This window comes from Bos grunniens, chromosome 3, assembly GCF_055505025.1.
Source record: "Bos grunniens cultivar Pamir isolate PY7600 chromosome 3, Bosgru_T2T1.0, whole genome shotgun sequence".
Classification (NCBI taxonomy): domain Eukaryota; kingdom Metazoa; phylum Chordata; class Mammalia; order Artiodactyla; family Bovidae; genus Bos; species Bos grunniens.
The window spans coordinates 29,535,500-29,558,801 of record NC_141167.1 but is presented as its reverse complement, the minus strand read 5'-3'; the positions used below and the strand labels follow the sequence as shown (position 1 = coordinate 29,558,801).

The window sequence follows — 23,302 nt, the reverse complement described above, 5'->3', positions numbered from 1 at the left end:
AGTTTCACAAGTGGTGAAGTCCCATGCCCTGAGTATCTTTGTGGTGAAAATGTCTCTGTGTAGTATGAGGACTTAGAGATGCCGCTGGAGGCTCCCTGATTTTGAGAATATTCAATGTGATGAAATTTTGCTGACTGTGAAGTTAATGCTCCTGGGTGTGGGATGCTGAGGAGATTGACCAGTTCTTGTGCCCTCTCCAGGGCTTAAGGAGAGAAGCTGGCAAATGGTACTTATGACCTGGTGAACCTTTAGTAATAAAAGGTGAGAGGGCTGGTTCACTTGTGATGTGGTTCTTCTGGGAAAATTGGTGGTGGTGATCATAGGGTTTCCTGAGCTGGAGGCTGGAGGATGGGGGCGGAGGCCAAGAGTTACATTAGCCATATAAAAATACTTGGGGAATTTGACCTTTCTATTAGTAAAAATTGTGTGTGTGTGTGTGTGTGTGTTGTGTGTTTAAACCTTTGGACAGCCAGTTCCTCTGTGGCCTGTATTTAACGGCTATGCAGATGGTTCCACCTTAGAGTAGGGATTGGTGGAGATTCCTATTTCAAGTTACTCTCTTGATGTAGGATGTCTGTGCTGTCTTTTAGAGAAGTTAGTGATTTTTAACTAAGTTTAGCTCCCTAGTAAATAACGTAAGATTCTTTAGCAGTTTGTGGTTTGGTCTGCTGTCTTAAAACAGTATGTCTGGCAGTGAAAGTTTGCATGGGTAATTTGTTGAGGGAGGGCAGCAGAATTGTGTAGAGATTGCTGAAGTTGGTGTAGACCTTTAGAAAATGCTAGCAAGAACTGAAGTCACAGGGGTTGAGGCCCAGGATTCACAGATCTTGGGATCCTTTCTTCTGGATTGGGATCCACTTGGTGTGATGTGACCTGAGAGTCAGGTCATGTGAGAGGAGGGCTGGAGTGATGAATGGGGGATGGGAACGGACGGACCATCTTTATTGTGAAAGAGTTAAGGGAGGGTGGGCATTGAGTTGCAGAGATGGCAGAGGAGCAATGGGAATTTTAAAAAGTATTTAAGAAACTGATGAAAAGGAACCCTCCCTCTTTTCTGTGTCCTTCTCAGATCTTCATGTGGTCTCTCCAGTCCCACAGCTACCATCTTCTTTGCCCTAACTCCTTCCAGCTAGAGTTACTGCTGTAACCTCTTCCTGGGCTCCCTTCCTCTTAGCTGGAGTGAGTGCCTCTCTTATCCATCATAGCACTTTTTAGCTTCTTTGTGGAGGTCTTCGGTGGTAGTTTGCTGCATGCACACTCTGATCACTTCTTTGTCTCAGTGTCTGTACAAACCACCTGTCCAAAGCCTTTGTTGATGGCTTTCGACGTGCTGGGCCCCTGTCCTGGTGCTCTAGGTTCAAGCTCTCGTTTCAAGCTGCCAGTGGCCTGGGAGAGAAGGCATGTTGTTAACTCTGTTTTGCAGATAAAGAAACCGAGGCACAGAATGGTTATTATAGCTGTAACAATTAGGATCCAAACACAGGTCATAAGTGACTCCAGAATCTGTGTTCCTAATGCTGCCAAGACTTGGCCCCAAAGGTCCACGGCAGATGTATTTGCACCTATTCCGGCCAACTTCCCATTCAGGTTTGTCTTTCTAACCACAGCTTATTAATTTTTTCCATGCTAGAGCCTATTTATCTACAGTACTATTCATTTCTATAGCTCCCACAATACCTTGCACATAGTAGGCATGCATACTAAATAGATGAAGGGATTAAGGAACTGTGGGTAAGAAAAAACACCCATTTTGGGGTATTTTGGTAATCTGGGTCAGTGAGTAACCTGGTTTGGAATAGCTGGTAGAATATTGGAAGATGGTCTTTGAATGACTGGTTTTTGCTGGGCCATCTTGAATTAGGTGATTTTAATGTGGTAATGTGTGTTATCGTAAATCCTTTTTGGAAGATAAAGTAAATAAGAGTGTGTGGTAACTGGCCTTCTGTTTTCAACCAAGGGAATTCAGAGGTTTTCATGGTTTGTCCGTGAGGCTCAGGTACCTGCCTGGGCCTCAGAGGTAGTGAGTATGTGTGGGGCGCGGGTGAGAAGGGACTCCCATGGGACTGGGAAGGACCTCATTGCGGAAGATCCTGCTCTTGGCTCTCCTAGGGAAGTGAATCTGTGTTCCTGGCAGGTGGTCTCCGCTTCCTGGTGGTGGGTTAGGGTGTGGTGACCTCAAAGGTACATCTCTCTGGTCCAAGCCAGGCTACAGGGCTGGGAATGAACCAGGTGACTCAGTGGAGAGGAGATTGAAATTTTCTTTGAACTGGTGAGTTTTTATTTGAGTCATAGTCTGTTTCCGCCCCTCCACACCTGGCAGCTTCAGTTTGCTTGGCTCATTGTGTGTAAGCCAGAGTGCCCTGACGTTGACCACACATAACTCAGGGATGCGGGTTCAGTCCCTGGAATGGACTTTTCTGAGAAATTGGTTTACCTGAAGTCAGCAGAGCCCTGAGGCCACGGGAGGAGTCTCTCAGGGACCCAGCCTGCGGTTTCTTTGCTGTTCTTCTTTGGCCAGAGCAGAGGTTCTCAGATGCTGATGAAGCCCTTGGGTTCTCTTAGACACCAATGTCTGTCTGGTCCTGGCCTTTCTTGGAGTGGACACTCCCACACACCAGCTCAGTGTTGTCTGAGTTGAAGGTGTTGGAGAGCAGTGACACTCAGGTTGGTCTACTTTACATAACTCTTTATCATTGCATGGTTGTAGTTTGACTTCATAGCTGCCAGGTGATCAGGTTTTATTATTAAATCTGACCCCCACTTTACAGATGAAGAAACTGAGGCCTGGAGTTGAGATGGCTTGTCTCAGGGCATACAGCCAGGAGGTGGCAGAGCTGGGACCAGTTCCCAGTTTTTTAGATTCTACCTTCTAGCTTTTGACAACCTTCATTTGATACAGAATTCCTACAAAACAGAGGGAAGGTATTTGCATTTGACCCAAAGCGTGCCTGTGTATAGTCACTGAAGAAATAATTCAGGGGAGAATTAAAGTAAAGCCCCTGTGCGGTGAATTGCAGAGTCACGGGCAGAGATGGGACCCAGGCTCTGGGAAGGGAGTTTGTTATGTTGCAGTGGCTGTCTTGGCAGGAAAAATCCGAGAAAAGCTATGGCCTTCCCTTCCAGAAAACGCATGTATCCCCACAGAGGAGACTTTGTGCATGATTTCAGTAGGCTCATGGTTGCTGTCCCAAGCCCCATCCATCATCCCCAGTGAAGAACGTGGGGTTCAGAGTGGACGTGGAGTCCATGACCTTGGCAGGTGTTGAGCCTCAGTTTCCCTTTTTGAAGACTCTCCACCCCTTTCAGGTCAGCCTCGGTGGAGCTGGCTCTCCTACCCTTATGCACACCCCAGCAGGACTCAGCTGACCCCCACACCCTGCACCCCGCGCTGTGAGCCTGTCTCTCCAGGTGGGTTGGTTAAAGTCAAAAAGCGCCCCAGAATCCTAGGTGTGGATGGGAGCTGAGGTATTTGTGGCTCTGTGGCAGGGGTCCAGCGTCCTTGGTGGGTTTGAAATAGCAAAGTGATATTTGAGAGGGCTCTCCTTGAATGTGCTGAGCTGAGGTTCCTGCCAGGCGAGGAGTGTCCACTCGTGCCAGAACCCTTTGGGAGCAGGGGCGTGAGAGGGTGGCATCGTGGCAGGGGCAGCTCCAAGGAGCTGGGGGCGTGCTGTCCCCCGCGATAAGCCAGCCTAGCTATCTGCCCAGAAGTCTGGCAAGTTCACGGCCTTGCGTTTGGCTCTGACCCTTGGCACCCTTGTGTGGCAGATTATAAAAACAAAACATACACACAGTTGTTTCTTTCCCTGCTCTGCTTGGAGCTCAGACCGTGTTGTGGCCTTTCTTCGGGCTCCCGCCCCGTTTGTTGCAGCTCCTCTTAACCCCAGAGGCTGCCAGACTCCTCCATCGGTAGCTAATTAAACACTAAATGAGTAACTGGAATTGCTTTTTGCCAGAATCCGGGCAGTGTGGCCACCTTAATGGGTTTCAAGTGGCAGCAAGACCCCAAATTGCAAATCCTTGCCCTTTATTTCAAGGCGGGAGGTGGGGCGGGGGGAGTGGTGGGGACCCAAACAAAGTTTTTGGCAGTGGTCACTTCATTTGAACTCCAAGACCAGCCATGCGCTCCAGTCTGTGCATAATGCCATCTTTGTTAGCTAAGCCTTTGCAGACTTGGACCAAGAGTTAACTGAGTGCCAGCCACCGCTCCAAGGGAGCGGGAGACACCCAGCTCTCCCTGCAGCATCCCTTAGGCCACTTAGATTTTGCAAGGGAAGCGGGTTCTCCAGTAGGGACCTCTGGCCAGAGCTGCCTTGCCCCTTCCCTCGACCTTCCCACCTCTGTGGGTGAGTATGTGTGTGTGTGTGAGCGTGAGCTTAAGCCAGAGTGCCAAAGGGGAGGCGTGTGTGTTTGAGGGCCTGTCAGCCAAGATAACAGAAATGTTATACTAGCTGTAGCCTTTATAATAGTGTCTAGGGTTTAGAGTATTTAGAAAAATTAATCTTTTTTAGCTTGGTAATAATTCTGACCACGGCACAACTGCATTAGACGATTCACATAAACTTCTTTAATACATGTTGCTGGAAGCTTACAGCAAATAGAAATAATGATTGTTTTTGATTTGCCAGGGTAATGGGGTTTTCTGTAGTCTTGCTGAGATGAGTTTTAGGAATGTTTCTCTCCGGTGTTACGATTCCTGCACCCCGCCCCCGCCCCCCTGCTCCCCCACCTTGGACCCTGAATCCTCTGGAGTTTGAAGGGTTTGGGTTCTGACTGGTAGCTGGGATAGACACCTGAGTTCTTGTTCCTACTTTGTCATTTCCTGGCAGGGCGGACTTTTGAAGCCTTGGTGTCCCCATCTGTAGAATGGGGAAATGGTGATTCCTGGATGGGTTCGTTGTGAGGGTTCAGTATGATTGTATATGTAAAATGGTTGTCTCTCAGTGGCCAGTGCTTGATGAGTTAGTTTCCTTTCTCTTTAAGGCCCTAACGTTTTCCCCTAGAACCTTTTAATACGATGGTGATAGCAGCATATTTTTCTGGGAGAGCAAGTTGACGCTAGTGAACTGGACACTTAAGCTACCCGCTGATGCCCTCTGGTGCCCGGGCTCCTCTGGTGTGTCTTGGAGCCCTCCCTTCAATACCAGTGTCTTGTCTCCCCCCAACACCCCTGTCGGGGGCAGAACAGGCGGTCCTGGCATGGGCTGGCACTGATAAATGGTCCCCTGAGGCATCTGTGCCCCTTATCTGTGTTGGACAGAGCGGTCTTGTTCCACTCCCGTGTGTGGCTGCTGAGTTGTTAGATGGGAAAAGCTTGCAACTTGACAGGAACAGAAACCTGAATGCAAATTTGTTTCACACGCCTTGTTAGCTGGAGGGGTCTTTACTTTTCAAAGTCCATTCTCTTGATTGTGAGGTGGGTACATGGGTCATCCTTGCTCAGGCCGCCATGAGGGTGGCTGTGAAAAGGCATGGAAAACCATCCAGAAAAGGTTAACTGCGGGGGTAGTGGTGGTGGTGGTTTTGTCGCTAAGTTGTGTCCGACTCTTGCAACCCCATGGACTGTAGTCTGCCAGGCTCCTCTGTCCATGGGATTTTCCAGGCAAGAATAGCGGATTGGGTTGCCATTTCCTTCTCCAGGGGATCTACCCAACCCAGCAATCAAACCCACATCTCCTACATTGCAGGCAGTCTTTTCTGCTGAGCCACCAGGGAAGCCCAGCTGTGAGGGGCCTGCTTGTAAATGCTTGTAAGGGTGACCAGACTCGAAAGCCCTGCAGTCTTTGTCCTCTTTGGTATGTATGTTGCTCTGGCCAGCCTCGGGCTGTCTTGACTTTTGGATTGAGTGGAGTCCCTACGAAGGGCCTTAGGGAGAAGGCGAGGAAGGCATGTGTCAGCCTTTGTAGGTCCACCGGAACCTAGTTCTGGGCATGTGGGCTGCCATCTCTGTCAACTTCCTGGGAGGAGCCTGAGGTCTTGGTCAGCTGGCCCCCAGACCAGGAGCAGAAGACACATGCCAAGTTTTGAGGTGTTGATTCAGTCCAATTACTGAGTGCCTGATGTGCTCAGTGTCTAGTGGAATAGACAGATGCTGCTCAGGATGCGATAAGTGTTTAAAAAGACTTGCCCTTTGGAGAGAGCAGAGGCAAAGCATCTGGACTGGTAGTGGGAGTAGGAAAACGGTCCCGTTTCTGTGTGGTGGTCAGGAAGCATACTTCCTGTGATGTGTGTAGATGGGAGGGTTGCAGGCGGGAGGACTGGAGGTCCCATCTTACAAGGCGGTATCCTGAGGCCCAGATGAAAGATGCCGCACCTGAAGTCACCAGTAGGACTCAAACCTGTGAACTGTATCAGATTCCATGACTCTTTGCTCTGCCCTGTGCTGCCTTGCTGCACTTCCAAGCGGTGTGAACCTGGGCATCTTAATTAACCTCTCTGTGCTTCAGTTTCCTCAAGTGTGAAACGGAGTTAATAAAGTCGTACCTACCTCATGAAGTTGTTCCGAGGATTGGATGAGCTCGTGCATGCGCACACATTAAACACACACACATGCATACACGACATGTATAGTGCCTGGCACAGCGTAAGTGCCACACAGGCGTGTACGGTCATTCTTTTTTTAAATTTTGGCCCTGCCGTGCAGCTTCCGGGATCTCAGTTCCCCTAGCCGGGACTGAGCCTGGGCCGTGGCCAGTGGAAGCATCAGGCCCTGACCAGGCAGCTCCTGGTGCCGTCACTCTTACTGTCTCACTGAGGCCTGGCACGAGTTCTGGCTTTCCGATGGCCTAAAGGGAGGCAGCAGCAGGACGACGCTCGTGTGAAAGGGGTGCTCCTGGCACGCCGAACTACCTGTTGGTTGATTAGCAGTCTGGGTCCCTAGGTTGGAATCCACCTTCTTCAAGCAACCACAAGGGACTGGGAGAGGGGGTTCACACATGCAGCCTCCAAACCAGCCCTGCTGCTTGTGTGGATGAACTGCTGACTCGACGCTCCTGGCCAGCACTGGCCTGGGATGTGTAGTCAGTGCCTGTTTCTTCCTCTTGTAGCTGCTTTCCTTGCTAGACCTATCTGGAACTTCCCCTGCCCGCTCTGATCCAGGCCTGGTTTTTCTGTTTGGTACCTGAGATGGGATTTTTGCCCCCCTGCCAACCAGCCCTGCCATAGAGCAGATGCCAGCCTGGAATGTGGCTGCCTTCCCCAGCCTGCCAAGACCACCCCCAGGGGAACACTTACCCGCCCCCCCCCCCCCCGGAATTCTGTGAGTTTTACTGATTTGCTGTTTGTTGTCTGGAAATAGAGTGACGGGGGTCCCTATTTTAGATGGAAAGCTCCTGAGGCCAGGAGCCCTTATCTTCATCCCCTTTCCGCTGCCCCTGCTCTTGGGGCCTGTTGCAGTTTTGAGTAAATCCTGAGGGTGGTGAACTAGGTTCCAGACCTTGAGAAGAGAGAAGGGTTTGATCCCTTTTGTAGGGATCAAGCATGTTAAATAAATAGGCACTTTAATGGAGATGGACAAGTAGTGAATGTTAACTGTGAGTTGTGACCCATTAGTGCCTGGTGAAATCAACTTAGTAGGTCATGAACCAGCAATTAAAAGACACTGGAGCTTCCCTGGCAGTCTGGTGGTTAAGACTCCGTGCTTCTGCAGGGGGCAGAGGGGGAACAGGTTCGATCCCTCTTTGGGGAACTAAGATCTTGCATGCTGCAGCAGTGCAGCAAAACAAAACACTGAAATAAAAAAATGAAACTCCGTATCGCGACGAGTAACCATAAGCATTGTTTCAGGAAGCTTCTCTTTTTCAGCAGTTTATGGATGCCTGTAAATAAACAGGTGCCCTGGATTTTCCATGTAAAATTTGCTTTACTGTGAGTCTCAGTCTAAACTTTGAAAAGGCTGAAGTTGAACCTTGGGTGCTGTAGGTTGTGTGATTTTGGCCAAGTGGCAAGTGATGGCTGACCTCAGTGTCCTGATGGGTGATAAAGAGAGTCATTCCCACCTCCGAGGGTCCCTGGGCAAATTGATTCCCTGGCTTGCTTCTGGAGAGGTGCCTGGTGGTTCCTGGGGACCTCTGCCTTTGGTATCTGCTGCTGTGTTCTTAGTGCCTGGAGCCTGTGAGAGGTGACCAGCAGATACCTGCAGAGTGCTGAATAAGCAGTGATTCCTACTTGAAGTCTGTCACTTGTCCCTGCCGAGTGGCAGCTCCTCCTGCCTGTCTGCGGTTGAGGTGGGAGGGGGGGCTGATGGTCCCCGGCCCCCTGTGGAGGGTGTTGTCTGAACATCTGCAGGGCTCAGGCTCTGGTCGCAGCAAGAATCTGGAGAATAGGTCTCGGCATCCTGTCTGACCCAGGTTGGCCCAGCCTTCCAAATTCCCTGTCCCCTCCCGGTGACAGCTGTTTGCACAGCTCCGAGGCGGGCTTTGTGTCCCCCGTTCTTTGTGTATTTGGGTGAAGCGCCTGACATTTCACTTCTGTTTTACAGTCCTCTGACCTTAAGAAGCGCAGCTGCTCCCTGAGGCCCCTGTCTGAGGCTTTCCTCTGATCCTTCTCTCCCAGTCACAAAAGGCTGTTTGGAGAGCAGACGCTGGTGTGGCAAACCTCTCCCCAGCCCAGGATGCTGGCTTCAGCTTCATGGGTTCTTGGAATGGACAGAGCGTGGCTTTAGCCATGCTGGCCGAGGGTCACAGTTGGCTGGTGGGCGATTATTCCTATGTGCCTGCTGCATGCCTGGCCCCGTGCTGGTTGGTGATGGGACTAAAGCAGTGTCATGATAGCACACAGGATTTGGACTTCGGTAACCAGGGATCAGGTTCTGATCAGGTTCTTTCAGGTGGCCTTGGCTAAGTGATTTGGCCTCTGTGAGCCTTGGTTTATTTTGATAAGAAATGATGTGAAATGAGGCTTGTCTTTTTTTCTGCCTCTCCAGGTTTTTCTTTTTTTTGAAGTCATGTGAAAGTGAAAGTCGCTCAGTCGTGTCTGACTCTTTGTGGTCCCATGGACTGTACAGTCCATGGAGTTCTGTAGGCCAGAATAGTGGAGTGGGTAGCCTTTCCCTTCTCCAGAGGATCTTCTCAACCCAGGGATCGATCCCAGGTCTCCCGCATTGCAGGCGGATTCTTTATCAGCTGAGCTGCAAGGGAAGCCCAGGAATACTGGAGTGGATAGCCTATCCCTTCTCCAGCGGATCTTCCTGACCCAGGAATCGAACCAGATTCTCCTGCATTGCAGGTGGATTCTTTACCAACTGAGCTATCAGGGAAGCTTGGAAGCCAGGTGAGACCATATGTTAATAAAAATAGTTTGTAAATCGTGGTCTATTTTAAATGTAAACAAATCATCAAATCATAGAATGTATATCAAGAAAGAACCTCTCAATTTACGGAGAGGGAACTGAGACCTGGGATAAGGTGGTTGGTTACAAGTCTGTGGCCAGATGAGCCCCTGATTCCCGTGGCTGCCCCTGACTTTAGAAACCTCCACTGGGGAGGTTGGCACCCGCATCTGCATCTGTGCCATTCAGTAGGAGATCACAAGCCGCCTCTGGAAGATGCTGTGGGCTTGCCTTGGCTTTGGCCGTGTGGCCTGTGCTGAGGGGGCAGACAGCCCAGTGGGCAGGCCTGGTGCTGGGCGTGCGCAGGCGGCCACTCTTTTCTGCTGTCTTTTAGAAGGCTTCCAGGAGAAAATGTTATCCTCTCTCTGGAGGCTCTTCCTCTTGGCAGTGCCCACTGGTGTTACACAAGGTGGTTCTGGCCACAGCTCTGGGCGCAAGTTTCCCTGCGGGTCTCGGGGCTGCCGAGCCACTTCAAAAGGGGATTTTACAGCATGACAGGGAATTTCAGCTACCGGGTTATCTCTGAATTGGCCAATTGATGATTTCAGCAGAGCATTTCAGCGTCGGGGAAGCCAATACAATTTGAGTTAGTCGTGATGGCTGCCACTTTAAATACCGCGGTGAGTGTCCGTCAGCGACTAATGTGCCGCACAGGGCCTCGCAGAGAACCTGATCACCCCAGCGCTTCAGTCGATTCTGACCCCGAGCTACAGAAAATGAACTTAAATCTAGTGGGCTGTCGCCACGTACTTTCTTTGGCATTATTTTGCTAGCAGCATCTTTGTCAGAGGGACCTGGAAGAGAAGAGAGCGGGCACAGGTCAGTGTGTGGCTGTGCACCGCCCCCGCCCACATTTCTGGGGAGTAGGGGTCTTCCATGGGGAGTGAGCTGCTGGGGCCTGGGGTTCTTGGTGAGGGATGCGCTACTCATCTGTAGTGTTGTAGTTTAAAAATGACGACTCTCTAACGAAGGCAACTAGTGTTTATTGAGCACTTACTATGTGCCCCCCCCCTTTTTTTTTTTAGTGTTCTTATTCAGTTCCCACCTTGTTCAGGCTGGCTAAGGGGCAGGATATTCTTCCCATTTCATGAAGGAGGAACTCATAACAGCAAGCAATGATTGCTTGCTAACTGTGTGGTCAGGCACCTTTCTAAGTGCTTTGGGTCTTCCTCAAGGCAGCCCCCCTGGGCTAAGTTCTGTTTTTATTCCTCTTTTGTAGAAGAGGAAACTGAGGCACTTGGATTCAGGAATGCTGAAAGTGAAAGTCTCTCAGTAGTGCTCAACTCTTTGTGAGCCCGTGGACTATGCAGTCCATGGACTTCTCCAGGGGCCAGAATACTGGAGTAGGTAGCCTTTCCCTTCTCCAGGGGATCTTCCTAACGCAGGGATCGAACCCAGGTCTCCTGCATTGCGGATGGATTCTACCAGCTGAGCCACCAGGTTGGTTTGGTTGAAGGAGGACTTAAACTGCAGTGCTCTTCACCACTGTACCACAGTGTCGCCCTGAGAATTAACACCAGGTTTGGCTTCTTTGCTGTGTAAGTGATTAGTGACCCATTGCCTAGCTCTGGTGGGTCCAGGTGGCAGGACTAGGTGGTCCCAAAGGGGCAGCCCAGCTGAAGCGCTATTGCTGGGTCACACAGTTCCTCACCAGTGCTGTGTATCCCAGCGACAAAGGGGCTGGGCTGGTTTTCAGTGTCACCCAGGAAGGCTTCAGGCTCACATACCTTATGGAGGAGTTGCCCCATCTCTTCACTTCTAAGGTCCCCTTTTTATTAATCCCCTACCACCTGATGTGGACTCTATGCTTGAAAATGTTTTATTTACAAATAAGTTGCATACATTGAGTCACCATTAATTTTCCTATGAAGAAATAGGAAAAACAAGAACTGTATAGTTACTGATTAGAGCTTCTCATCAGCTCAGAAAGCATTGGGAATGTGGGGTTTGTTTCAGTTGGGGCAGACCTGATGGTGGTGGTGAGTTAGAAAAAAATAGCAGCAATGCTCTAGAGCCCCTGAAGTTTTCCAGAGACCTGGTGAGAGCCATCAGGCTCGGGGACCCCTGACTTAACCTCTTTGCTTCCCCCGCCTACTTAGCAATGTAGATGGCTCCTTTGAGCTGTGTTCTGGCATGGCCAGAGTTGGACTCTGGTGGAAGAAAGGCCCTCACGTTCTCCTGGAAGTCAGGAGGGTCAGAGGTCAGAGTTTGCTCTAGGTCATCTACCAAAGTTCAGGCAACGCTTGCTTGTGAGGGAAAATGCTGGCTGGAGAATGGACACCTCAGCTATAAGTTCCTGGTTGGAGAGCTCCCATCTCTGGAGGATGCTGCAGGGCCCTCATCCCAACACACCTGCCCTCGTCCCAACACCTGCAAGAACTGTGTTTCCTGCTCTCCTGAGCTGACATTCCAGGAAGGAGATGGATCACTGGACAGAAAGCATCTTTCTCAACCAAGCTTCCACACTTACTTGGTATAACCTTCAACTGGCCATTATCTTCTTTCTGGGTCTTGGTTTTCCTATTTGTTGCATGGGGAAAGTGTTAGTCGCTCAGTCATGTCTGACTCTTTGCGACCCTATGGACTGTAGCCTGCCAGGCTATGGTCTAATCCATGGAATTCTCCAGGCAAGAATACTGGAGTGGGTAGCCATTCCCTTCTCCAGGGGATCTTCTTGACTCAGGGATTGCACCCAGGTCTCCTGCATTGCAGGCAGATTCTGTTTCTGAGCCACCAGGTAAGCCAGGGGAGGATACAAAAGTGATTTCTGAAGCAACCTTTATTGCACGCTTATCCCAAGTCAGGCACTGTTTGTGGGCATGTACCAGGCAGAGGCTGTTTTTATCTCACTCCTTGGATGACGAAACTCAAGGCTTCATGAAGTGAAGTCAGTAGCCTTGGTTGTGACATCATTAAATAATGGAGCAAGATTTGAACCCAGGGCCCCCCTTCCTAGCCTTTGAACCACATTATTATTTTAGTAAAATTTTAGGCTGACTTTGACAGTAAGGGACCCTGGGAGAGGAAAAAAATGCTCTTTGAAAGAATTGGATCATTTTCATAGAAACCTGTAAACGTGTGTCTTTAAAAAAAAAAAAAGATGTTAGTGACAGTTTGCTTCCCAGTGAGATGAATGCAGATAAACCTATTTTGACTGTTAACTTATTTTGTTGCTTAAAAGCCAGTGACATGTAGCATTGAATTTATTTTTCTTCACAGCGTTTTAAGTGTTTGCCACTTCTTGAGTGACGTGTGTGAATTTGGGAATTGCCTGTACTTTGGGGATCGAGGCCGCTGCTCGCACTTCAGGATTTTGCCTTAAGAGGGGCGACTCCTGGGAGGGTTTGTGCAGGCACAGGATGGAGCCGAGAAATGGCTTGAGAGCTGCGTGTGTACCTGAGCCTCAGGATGCTGTTGGAGCCAGAGCTTGCTCTGAAGTTGGGGTCACGGTGGAGAGCTTGATCACAGGAGTCTCTGTGACTGGAAGCCTAAATATTTATTCTGTTCTGTCCCTAATGAAAACAAATTGTCAACAGTTGTTCAGTAACTGACTAAATTAAAATCTGTAATTAGTCAATTAGATTAAAGAGTTGGCACAACCTGATTGTATCATGCTGGTTAGGTTATTAAGAGAAAGGGTGTGATTTTTAATTACTGAATGCTAATTTTGACAGTTTCAAATAGAAACAGACGTGTTTTTTCCCCCCTTTTCCTAATTCTGAATGGTTTGGAAAGTAAAGACATGCAATGTGTAAATTGTGTTTTTTTGAAGGAAAATAATCCGAGAAAGCCCTTCTGTGGAGTGGAGGGATTTTAGTTAAGAGGCCACACTGGCTTTGGTTGAAAGGGTTGGTTGGAAACCTTTCCTTTCTTGAAGGAAGGATGGCCCAGCGTTTGGCAGCTTTGCTTTTGCTGTAAATGAGAAGTTGGATTTCAAGCAATTCAGTCATTGAGTTAAAGTCCTTTCTAGGGTCTCTCCCAGTCTCTCACCTCCAGGGGGTTTTCTGACCTAGGTGAGATGCAATAGAAGGCAGGATCTGGTGAGGACACGACTGTGTGTGTGCGGCAGGGTGGGACCGCAGAGACACCAGCACTTGTGAATAATGTCAGAGTTTTTATAAAGTGTTTTTTTATATACCGAGCAACCCAGTGGGAGGAAACAGGAGGAATGAAAGTTCTTTCTCCTCTGCTTTAGAGCCGAGGCAAGCTGAGAGCTGGGGCCGGAGGTGCCACATGTAGAGGATCCAGCTGAGAATGGGCTGGGGGCTGCGAGGAGAAGAGATGCCGGCAGGCAGGAAGGGGACTCTGTTAGGTAGTGGTTGGGGACAGATTGAGGCCAGAGAGGAGAGGGCCTTCTTGCTGGGGAGGAAGGTGGAATTAGAATAGTAGGGCCCAATTGTGGGTCTAGAGGTGTAGAAAGCCAGCCAGGGAGTTTGGGACCAGTTGGGTAGGCCATTTTGAAAATAGAGCAAGTCCTTCTTCCTGGTTTGTTTTTCTGGGGGATGCTGTGTCATTGCCTCCCCTGCAGAGGCTGGAGATGGGTTGTAAGCAGCCTCAGAACTGAAAGTGAGATCTGAACTGCATCTAGCCACAGACCCCAGTGGATAGCCTGGATCTCCCTCATCTGCAGAGAGCCCCTCCTCTCTCCCCTCTCCCCCTCCAGCTCCTGGGAGTTCATGAAATGATCTGCTCTAGGTGCTAAAAGGGGCTAGGCATGTGGGTTGTTTTGATTGGAGAACCCTAAGCCACAGAAAAGATCCAGGGGCCACTGCAGGAAGACCACCCATTGTTTGCTTCTCTTTTCCCAACTTATGGGGGCAGCGGAAGGTTAACCTCAATCACTAGTGTGCCAGCTCCGTGTAGCACCTTGGGCATCCTCCCTGAATGGGGGAAGGCTGCCGCAGACCCTGTGCCTCCAGAACTACATGGGTGGGATCACTGGTGTTGAAGCACAGGTTCGACTTTGTGCTGGCTGGGTTTTCTATGATCCTTTTTGGAAGCTCCAGTTAAAATGGCCTTTTTCAAGCACTAGTTTTCGACATTTAATATTAGAGCTGCTGGTGATCTAAAATGAGTCATCTTTTCTTTTTGTTTTTAAAGGAAGCAATTTTGCTTTTTGTGTCTGGCTCTAGGGGAGGGATGCTGGGAACCAGGGTGCAGAGAATTGGGTGAAGTAACCTGGGTTTGAATCCCCCACTAGAGCCTTTACCACAGTGTAACCTGTGCCCATTGCTTCACCTCTGAACCTCAGGATCCTCATTGTAAAATGGAGACTGCACTCAACTTGCAGGACTGCTTTGAGGCAGTGGTGCAGAGTGCCCTAGAAGATGCCCACTGAATATTTCTGGAATGCTGGAATGAGAGGTTGAAAGGTAGCTAGTGTTCTTGAGCAGGTATCCCTGCTTAGGGAACTGGGTACATTTAGACATAGGAGTAAATGAGAAGAAGAGAATAAAAAGCAGGAAGTATTTATAAGTGGTGGATTGGTGTGTGTTCTGAATTTGGAGTTTCAAACTCAGGATCCACAGCCAAGGTTAAAGAGGTGGTGTGTGTGTGTGTGTGTATTGTGGCAAACAGAAGAAAGGAAGTAACGGTGCTGGAAGAGAGTTTATTTTAAAAGCTTCCCCAGTGATAGATTTGTAGCTCTGGGTAAATAGAGAAGCTTGTAAAACTTGATTAATTTTCTTCCTGAAGTCTGTTTTTGGTGGGGACTGGGGGTGAGGACAGAGCTTCCAAATGCTTTTAAGTTAGAAGTCTTTGTGTCCTGGGTTCGATCCCTGGGGTTGGGAAGATCCCCTGGAGAAGGGAAAGGCTACTTACTCCAGTATTCTGGCCTGGAGAATTCCACGGAGTGTATAGTCCATGGGGTCGCAAAGAGTTGTACACGAATGAGCGACTTTCACTTCACATTGCGTCCCCAGCACACACCATGTTCAGGGCCAGGGCTGAGTTCTCACCCCCTCTCCCTGCCCCTGATCATCGCTCCCATCGTTCTCTTCCTGGAATGGAGTGCCTGTTGCCGCGCTGTGCTCTGGTCTCACCTAGGGATGAGCAAGGGCTTTCTGCACTTGCGATGACTTCCTACTTCCTTCCTGGCCTATGCCTCGGTCCAGAGTGGATCTGATTTGCTCTTTCTTTGGATTAGGAAGCCCCCACCCCCATCCCCCAGCCTGCCCCTACCCCTACCCCTCTCCCTGCCTAGGCCTGCTCTGGAGACTTGGACGGGCAGCTGGCGTGACCACTGGCCAGTGAGGAGCTAAGGTTTGTCCTGATCTGTAGGTCCATGTGAGCTGTTCGGTAATGAGAGGTTCCTGTTCCCAGGAAGCCACTGCAGAAATGGAAAGCAGGGAGGGCTGAAGAGATGGTGAACCTTGTATGTTGGGAAAGAAAAAAATTGAGTAAGTTTTGGAATGCTTCTATGTTTGGAAATAAAATTTATGACTGTGTATTTCTGTCATTAGGGTGGAGTGTGAACCCTGAGACTTAGATACCACATGTTGCCAGGCAGTGCCAGGCTTCTTACCTCAGGGCCTTTGCACAGACATTCTCCCTGCTTGGAGCACCTCCCTTTGTTCTCTCTCTCTATGGGGAATCCCTAATCATTGCTCGTGTCGTGTTTTTGTCTATTGCATGCCCCTGACCGTCATTCCTTTCCCAGAATGGAGTGCCTGTTGCTGGGCTGTGCTTCAGTCTCATCTAGGGATGAGCGAGAACTTTGTGCACTTGTGATGACTTCCTCCTTTCTTCCTGGCCTCCTGGGCTGGCATTCGGGATCTTAGTTCCTTGACTAGGGATCAAACCCATGACTCCTGCAGTGGGAGTGAGGAGTCTTAACCACTGGACCACCGGGAAAGTCCCATGTCTCAATTTAAGACATCATCTAATTATAAGAAAAGTCTCACAATCATCTTTGAGGCCATGGGATAGGGCCCATAAACTCGGGGGCTTGACACCTAGTTCAGATCTGTGGACAGAGTGATCGAGGACCCCCACCTCCCAGGGCTCTGTTCTCTGTGAATGGCTCCCTAAAGCCTCAGTGTCCTCAGGACATGTCCACATGTGGCTGCCTGTTTTGAGCCCTGGTTTTGGTGTTTGCCTTTCTTTTGTGAAATAGATTTCTGATGTTGATGGAGCCTCGGACCTGAAGTGTCCTCAGAGATGTGTGCAAAAATGTCCAGTACTCAATTAGCCCAGCTTACATCTACTGCTGAGGCCTCTAGGCTGGGTGCCCTGTGACTCTTCTCTTGCCAGGTTTTTCTGTTTTGTGACGGGGATTGAGAAGTGGGTGTGCAAGGTCAGGAGTCCTGCAGTGTCACTCAGCTGGAGTCTTGTTTAGTTGCTAAGTTGTGTCTGACTTTTGTGATCCCATGGACTATAGCCCACCAGGCTCCTGTGTCCATGGGATTTCCCATTCAAGAGTACAGGACTGTTGCCATTTCCTTCTCCAGGGGATCTTCCCGAGCCAGGGATTGAACCTGCATCTCCTGCTCAGCAGATGGAATTCTTCACCGCTGAGCCACCTGGAAAGCCCAGGGGATGTTAACCTAGGATGATGGGAAGCAGCTGGTTCTGATTCCTCTAACTCTCCCTGCTTATCCGTGCAGGAATATTTTATGATGTGACCCCCTGTAATTCAGAGTTGGTGGCGATTTTATCAGCTCACACAAATCTACAGTTGACCTTTGCATTATCTGAGAAGACTTGTGTTTGCTTAGCCGCGGAGGATAAACAGGATTCCAGGGGGTGGTTCAGGACTCTGGGCTGTGGGTTTTTGTGCAGCAGCCATGGCTTCTAATTGTGAGTGGCTCTTATCTGTGCTTCCCGGAAGATCTGGCCACACCTGGCGGCAGTGGTGGGGGGTTTCTTTGGTTCCAAGCTGGCCATTCAGGGTTTTCCTGGGACTTGAAATGCTCACTCCCTTTAAATCATCACTTTCTAGTCAGGCTGTCCTAATGCTATCAGCTCAGAATACTCCAGAATCCGCTGAGGAGTCAGAGCAGATACTTGTTTTTCACGCTGATAGTCAGTCTAGTCTTTCCTTCTTCAAATAGTTGATGCCCCTGAGGTGTGGCTCCTGACAAAAGGACATGGGCAAATGCTTTGTCCTCACAGAACTTACAGACATTCTTTCCCTTTACCGGGGGCTTGTGTGTTTTAAGATGCTAACCGCAGATATTTAAACGGAAGGCACATCCTGCAGGTTCAGGTGGGCTTTTACTCCAAGAAGTTACCTGAATGTATTATTCTAGGCTCTCCTTGGCTCCCCTTGACCGGAAAATAGCTAGGTCACGCTTGCCTCCGCCTCAGTCCTCTGGCCATCATGCTGGCTGGGTCTGGGATTTTTGGACTTAGTCACCTGAAGATAACGGAGTGTTTGCTCCTTTGTCTGTAAAGCGATGGTAAAGGATACATCTGTGGTCCCAGCGTCTGGTGTGTGGCTTCATGGAGCCGAGCCATCCAGCACCTTGTCAAGGTATGACTGAGAGTTTGGAGAAAGTGATGATTTGATTGTACCTTGGAGACAAGAGAAGAGTTGGAACAAAAATGTCCTTGTACAGCTGTTATTCTAGTGAAAAATTTTTAAGAATTGGTTACTGGGAGCACAGACCCACAAGGCCAGAAAAGAGTGGAGGGAACGCTGATTTTCAGGAAGCTTTCAGCCAACCTGAGTTAAGTTTCCTGGGCTTTACCAAAAACACAATCCCCCTCCTAGGGGGCCCCCCTTGGGGGCTGGGCGTGCAGTCGGGCCCAGGCCACCTCGGAGAGGCGCAGGTGCCCGCCATAACACCACCCTTTCCGGTGAGTCAGCGAGTTTGTTCTGGAATATCCCGCCCCGGGGGTGGGCCAGGGTCACGGGCTGGGGGCCACTCTGGCCCGCTGCTTCTCAGGAAGCCCCATCCAGACATGGCTTTTTTCCTGCTCCCTATTTTCTTTTCAAAAATGTTTTTAACATAGATGTGTCACCATGGAGTTCTTTTCATGAGGGCAAAAGCTGGTTCTGATCCAGAACCCATTGTGGCCTGATCCTTGGTCTTCATTATTTGGTGGGGCAGTTGCTGGGGCCTGACCAGGGCTGGTGGGTGGGGTGAGGTGAGGAGGAACCATGAGGAGGAGCTGCCCTGATAATGAAGGGAAGAGGTGGGGGGGAGGTGTGATTTCACTGTCCCGGCCACAGACAGGACCACGCCCCTCTGAAACAGCAGCATATGTGCTCTGGGGGAGGGTCTGCCCCTTACCTGGTGCAGGAGCCATGGCCACCACCAGCTTGGCCATCCAGCCCGGCCCAGCCCACACAGGAGGGAGGAGCCTGAAACAGCTCTCCCAGCCTCTCTCTGGCCGATTGGCCCTGATCCCTTCTCCCTCTTTTGAGTACAGGCTCTCCCCACTCCTCAAACCCTCCTTGTCCCCACTGCCCAGGTATGTGTGAGCCCCCAGTGCCTGCCGCGCAGTTGGTGCTCGTAAAAGTCTAGATTTTAAAACTGTGGGCATGAAGGACTTGATGGGCTGTGAGAGATGCTCTTGTGGGAGTGCAGGGGCTATACTGCCCTGTGTCGTGCTTGGCACGTTGTAGGTCTTCTGCCCTTTGGGTGAATGGAGCAGTGCCCAGAGAAGCAGGACTCTGGCGTGGGCGGCAGCCCCCAGAGGGAAGGAGCTGAGGTTGTTTTGCGTAGGAGGGCTGTGGTCTATGCAAGAGGGCTGCTCCTGTGGCTCCTGCCTTTCTCCTGCTGTCCCTCCTGCTTTCCCAGGAGGCAGACAGCCTCTTGGCCTTACTCTTAAACTGCCCCTTAGTTGGTTTGGCCTCCATGGGGACGGCTGGCTTGCTTTTTTAATGTAAGGCATCCTGTCTCTCCCTTACTAAAATCAAAATCAAACCCCAATTGAAGTAAATCAGGAGCTGCAATGAAGACAGCCCAAAGATTCCCTTGACTGTGGGACTGAGAGCCAGATATTGAGGGTCTTTTGGGTCTGACCTTGCCCACGTTTCAGATTTTGCCATCTTTATGGCAGACCTCATCCCAGTGTTTGGCATGCTCCACTTCACTGTAGATTAATCATTACGGCCTCCCGCTGAGATAGACAGTGGTCTTAAGGGGAAAACCCCAAAGGGCCACCAGGTCTGTGGGATTTTAGAGAGCGGCTGAGGGTGCATAGGGGACCCGGGGAGGGAGGGGGTAGTGTGTTGCTGGCGAAAGCCCCCAAGGACTAGAAAACCCAGCACCTTGCACCTGCTGCCTCGCTCCTGTAGAGAGGGTGTCATGTCTGTCACTGGCTGACACTTGCAGGGTTTTTCTTTTCTCCAAATAAATAATTCTTTGTCTCTCTTCAGGGTGGCAGATCAGGGCTGGAGAGAGGCAGCCGATCAAAGGCAGCCTCGCTGACTTTGAACAAGTGGGCTGAGGAGGCGTTCTGGACAGGCGTGGGGTGGGGGAAGGAGAGGGGACCGAGGAAAACCAGTGGGCTGCAGAGACAGGCGGGGTGACACCTGAAGCCAGCACCTCCTAAAACCGGTGATCCTGCGTTTCTTGCCTGGGGATGTGTGAGTGAAATATTAGGCTCGGTGGAGAGTTCCTTCCTCAGAGGAGAAAGCGGGCTCCCTTTTCCTGTCCCTTTGTCTCTGGTCCCCTTTGTCCCAGCCCTCCAGCTCTGCGGCCTCCCCTCCCCCCACGGTTCCTTCCTTTGTCCCCCGCCACTCACCAGCGAAACTCACCAGCGAAACTTAACTCGAGCCTCCAGCCGCCCGAGGCCCCCGTCTCCTCTGCTCCCCATGAAACAAAAGTAGCTGGTAGGTCCTGGCCTGGCTGTCAGCACGCGGACTCAAAGGAGCCAGACAGGGCCCCGGCCCCCAAAGGTGGTGGCTGGTTAGTTTTGAAGTTAGGTGCTCGCTGTTGGCAGCCCCCTCAGAGGGAGCTGTGTTAATTGAGGGGACCTGCTGCCCTAGTTACAGAGGTCTGGGGCTGCAAATGTAGCTGGGGGACTCTCTTCTCTGGTGAAGCCCCTCTTTCTCCTGCTCTAAGTGGTCCTGGGCCTTCTTACTCATGAGCTCTGTGTGCAGAACTTATCCCTAAAAATAAGGATGTGCCAAACTCTAAAAGAGCCAAACCCACACTTCTGGGTACCGAAACACCTACTTTTGTTTTAAGATTGTCTTAATCATCTTTAAGCAAGCGTTAGCAGTCACCTGGGGGGTAAGCAAAGATCAGGGGAGAAAAACTGAAAGTTGAAAAAATCTGTCTGTTAACTTAGTTTGTTAAGAGTATGGGAAAGGATGGACTTGATTCCATTTTTTCATGATGAAAATGGGAACACCAGTGCCTGAGTTCTAACCTGATGGCTTCCTGGGTGTGTGGCCCAGGGCGCTGGAGAGAGAGAGGGACCTGAGGCCCACAGAGAGGGTTGCAGGAGCCTGTGTGCGTCTGTGAGGCAGAGCAGAACTGTGGTGGCTTGGAGAGGCTTCATCATTGCTGGAGTGGGTTTCCCTACTTAAAATGTTTAAGTTCCTAATTTAATTACTTGCGTTTAGAAGATAACATGTAAATTTTGAAATGTTGTATTCAAAATGCACAAAAAAATGCTGTTATAGGTTTTCACAGGCGTTTTTGGCATCAGTGTTCTAAATGCTGTCGCCAGAGCCACTTTAATCTTCTGACCCACCTTTCTTACACGTGTCACTTGTACTCCGTCTCAGTTGTTTGAGATACGGTTTTTCAAACTTACGTATGATTCTGTCTCTAAGAATGTTATCCGAAGCCACAGGGACCCATGATAACGTTAAGACAGTTGAATATGTAAGATTTGTCTCATAAGTTTCTCTTGCTAGAAATGCTGCGGCAGATAGCAGACCCCGGTTCTGATGCTTGAGAGTGGGGAGGGCACCCTTCCTGAGTGTCCCTGCATGACCCTGATGTTTCTCTGAGCCTCAGAGTCTTCATCTGTCAAAATCAGAGGATAACAGTGCCTAAGGGTTGCTTCTCAGGGTTAAGTATGTGAGGAACGCAGGACCGTGCCCTGTATACAGCAAGCACTCAGCAAATGCAGCATTGGAGGTTGGACTGGTTGGAGCACTCTGGCCATTCTGGTTTGTAGAGTGACTTTGAGGGCTTATCAGATGACACCTGGGGGCAGCCCTTGTGGGGAAAGACAAGACCCTCGTGCGCTTTGGGATTGGGGGAACTTTCCAGAGGAAAAGGAAAGAGGTTGCAGTTTTAGCTGTTGAGAACGCAGTAATGGGGTGAGGTGAGGTCTGTGAAACCCCTCCAACCCCCCCAGTAGTCGCTGTGGTCCATCCGCTGGCATTCCCAGAGCGGAATGTTTTAAAAGTCCTTGGTTTAGGGCCCCTGTACCCAGCTGGTAAGGGTAACCAGTCTATAGATAGGACTCAGAAAACATTGAGGTTTTGTCTTTTAATGATCTTTATTTCAAAGCTGGCAAAAGCTTAACTAGAGATGTAGCAGGTGCTGGGTTCTGTGTGTGCCCACAGATGTCTGTCGTCATTGCTGTGGTCATTGTTTGCCATCCCAGAGCTGCGGGTGACAGATGACACTCACATCCCCTGCTTCTTGGCTGGGCTGGAAGCTCCTGGGGTGGACAGTGGCCTCGGTGTATGTGTCATATGTGCACAGGTTTACGGGACAGATTTGCATCGCCGTTTGTCAATAAGTCCTGCTTTGAATATCCACCTCTGGTGTGCCGGTGGTGGGGGAGCTGGGATTCCCAATTTAGATGCTGACGATAATCTGAAACTGAAACAATCAGAAGAGTGTGTCTCATGAAAAAGAGAGCAGGGGGGATAACAGCTCGGCCGGAAGTTCTCACCTGGCTGCGGGGGTCCAGCTGACCTCGTGTGGAGGGCGCCACCTTGAAGCCAGTTTTTCCTCTTCAGATGACTGTACTCCATTTGGGAGAATTAGCGAAACAAAATGGAAATGGGCGATGTGTTCAGTTACTTTGTGAGGCTTTGCGTGGTGGATCCCTTCTTGCACTTGTGAACTCTGTCCCAAGGTTAGGTGTCCCTGGCCCCAAAGTGAGAAAGTCTAATGGAGAAAGAGGTTGGCGGGGGTAAAACCAGGTAAAATTAATTTCAAAAGACTAAAGGTCTTAACCCGAGCGGGTAGAGGGCAGGGGTCAGGGGCATGTTTCTTTTCTGAATAAGTAAGGCCTCAAAGCTCCCCGCCGCATGCGTGTGCACGCGTGCGTGTGCGAGTGTGTCAGTCACAGCAGAAACAAAATAGAGAACCGCCCCCCCGCCGTGTGTGTGTGTGTGTGTGTGTGTGTGTGTGTGTGTGAGAGAGTCACACAGTGGAGACAAACCTACTCTGTGTGTGTGTGTAAAGCATGTGTGTTTAGAGACCCAGAGGGAGGGGGCAGGGCCTAGGAGCGGTGGATGGCTCAGGCTGGGGGAGGGGTTACTATTTGCATAACTGATTGTTGCTCTTGGGGATTGTGGTGGAGGATGGGAGGCTAGCACAAAGGCTCTTTCCTCCCCCTCTCCTTCCTGACCCCTCCTCCTTTCTCCTTTCTTCCCCTTCCCTCCCCCTTCCCATGCCAGAGCCCTGAGTCTCGTCCGCACCACCTGTGCCCCCTCTAATGGCCCAGGGGTGGCCTTGCTCTTGGTGCCCTGTGGATGAGGTTTTTACCGCCTGGTCCCCAACTGCAGGCAGGGCCACCGCAGCCGTCTGTCAAGTCAAGATAAAGTCCAAAAGGAAGGGCTGTGTGTCTCTCTTGAAAAACTGGTACTTCATAAAAAACGGTTTCTGCCTGAGCTCTCAAGTTCTTGCCTTCACCATCTTTTCCGTCTAGAGACTGGAGGTTTCTGGAGGGAGACCATGGCTGGTGTCCCCTCACATAAGCTGGTTTTCCAGGGCCTATTTCCTGTGACCCACAGCTTGACACTTGCTGGAAAGCAGAAGCGGCTGGTAGCTGGGCTGTCCCATAACAGCTTCAACCAAGCCTTTGGGAATCCCACAGAGAGAAGGCCGA

The 23,302-nt window shown here is 50.3% G+C and overlaps 1 protein-coding gene and 1 long non-coding RNA gene across 4 annotated transcripts in view; one reads left to right on the top strand and one right to left on the bottom strand.

Moving 5' to 3' along the window:
- The window catches only part of SSBP3 (single stranded DNA binding protein 3), a 166,442-nt gene that overhangs the window by 5,901 nt on the left and 137,239 nt on the right, over positions 1-23,302 (top strand). The gene's annotated exons all lie outside the window — the stretch shown is intronic.
- On the bottom strand, positions 21,718-22,718 carry LOC147375387 (uncharacterized). The gene is made up of 2 exons (XR_015159870.1): positions 22,139-22,718; positions 21,718-22,059 (listed from the first exon to the last, which is right to left on the bottom strand). It is a non-coding gene; the product is annotated as an uncharacterized LOC147375387 (long non-coding RNA).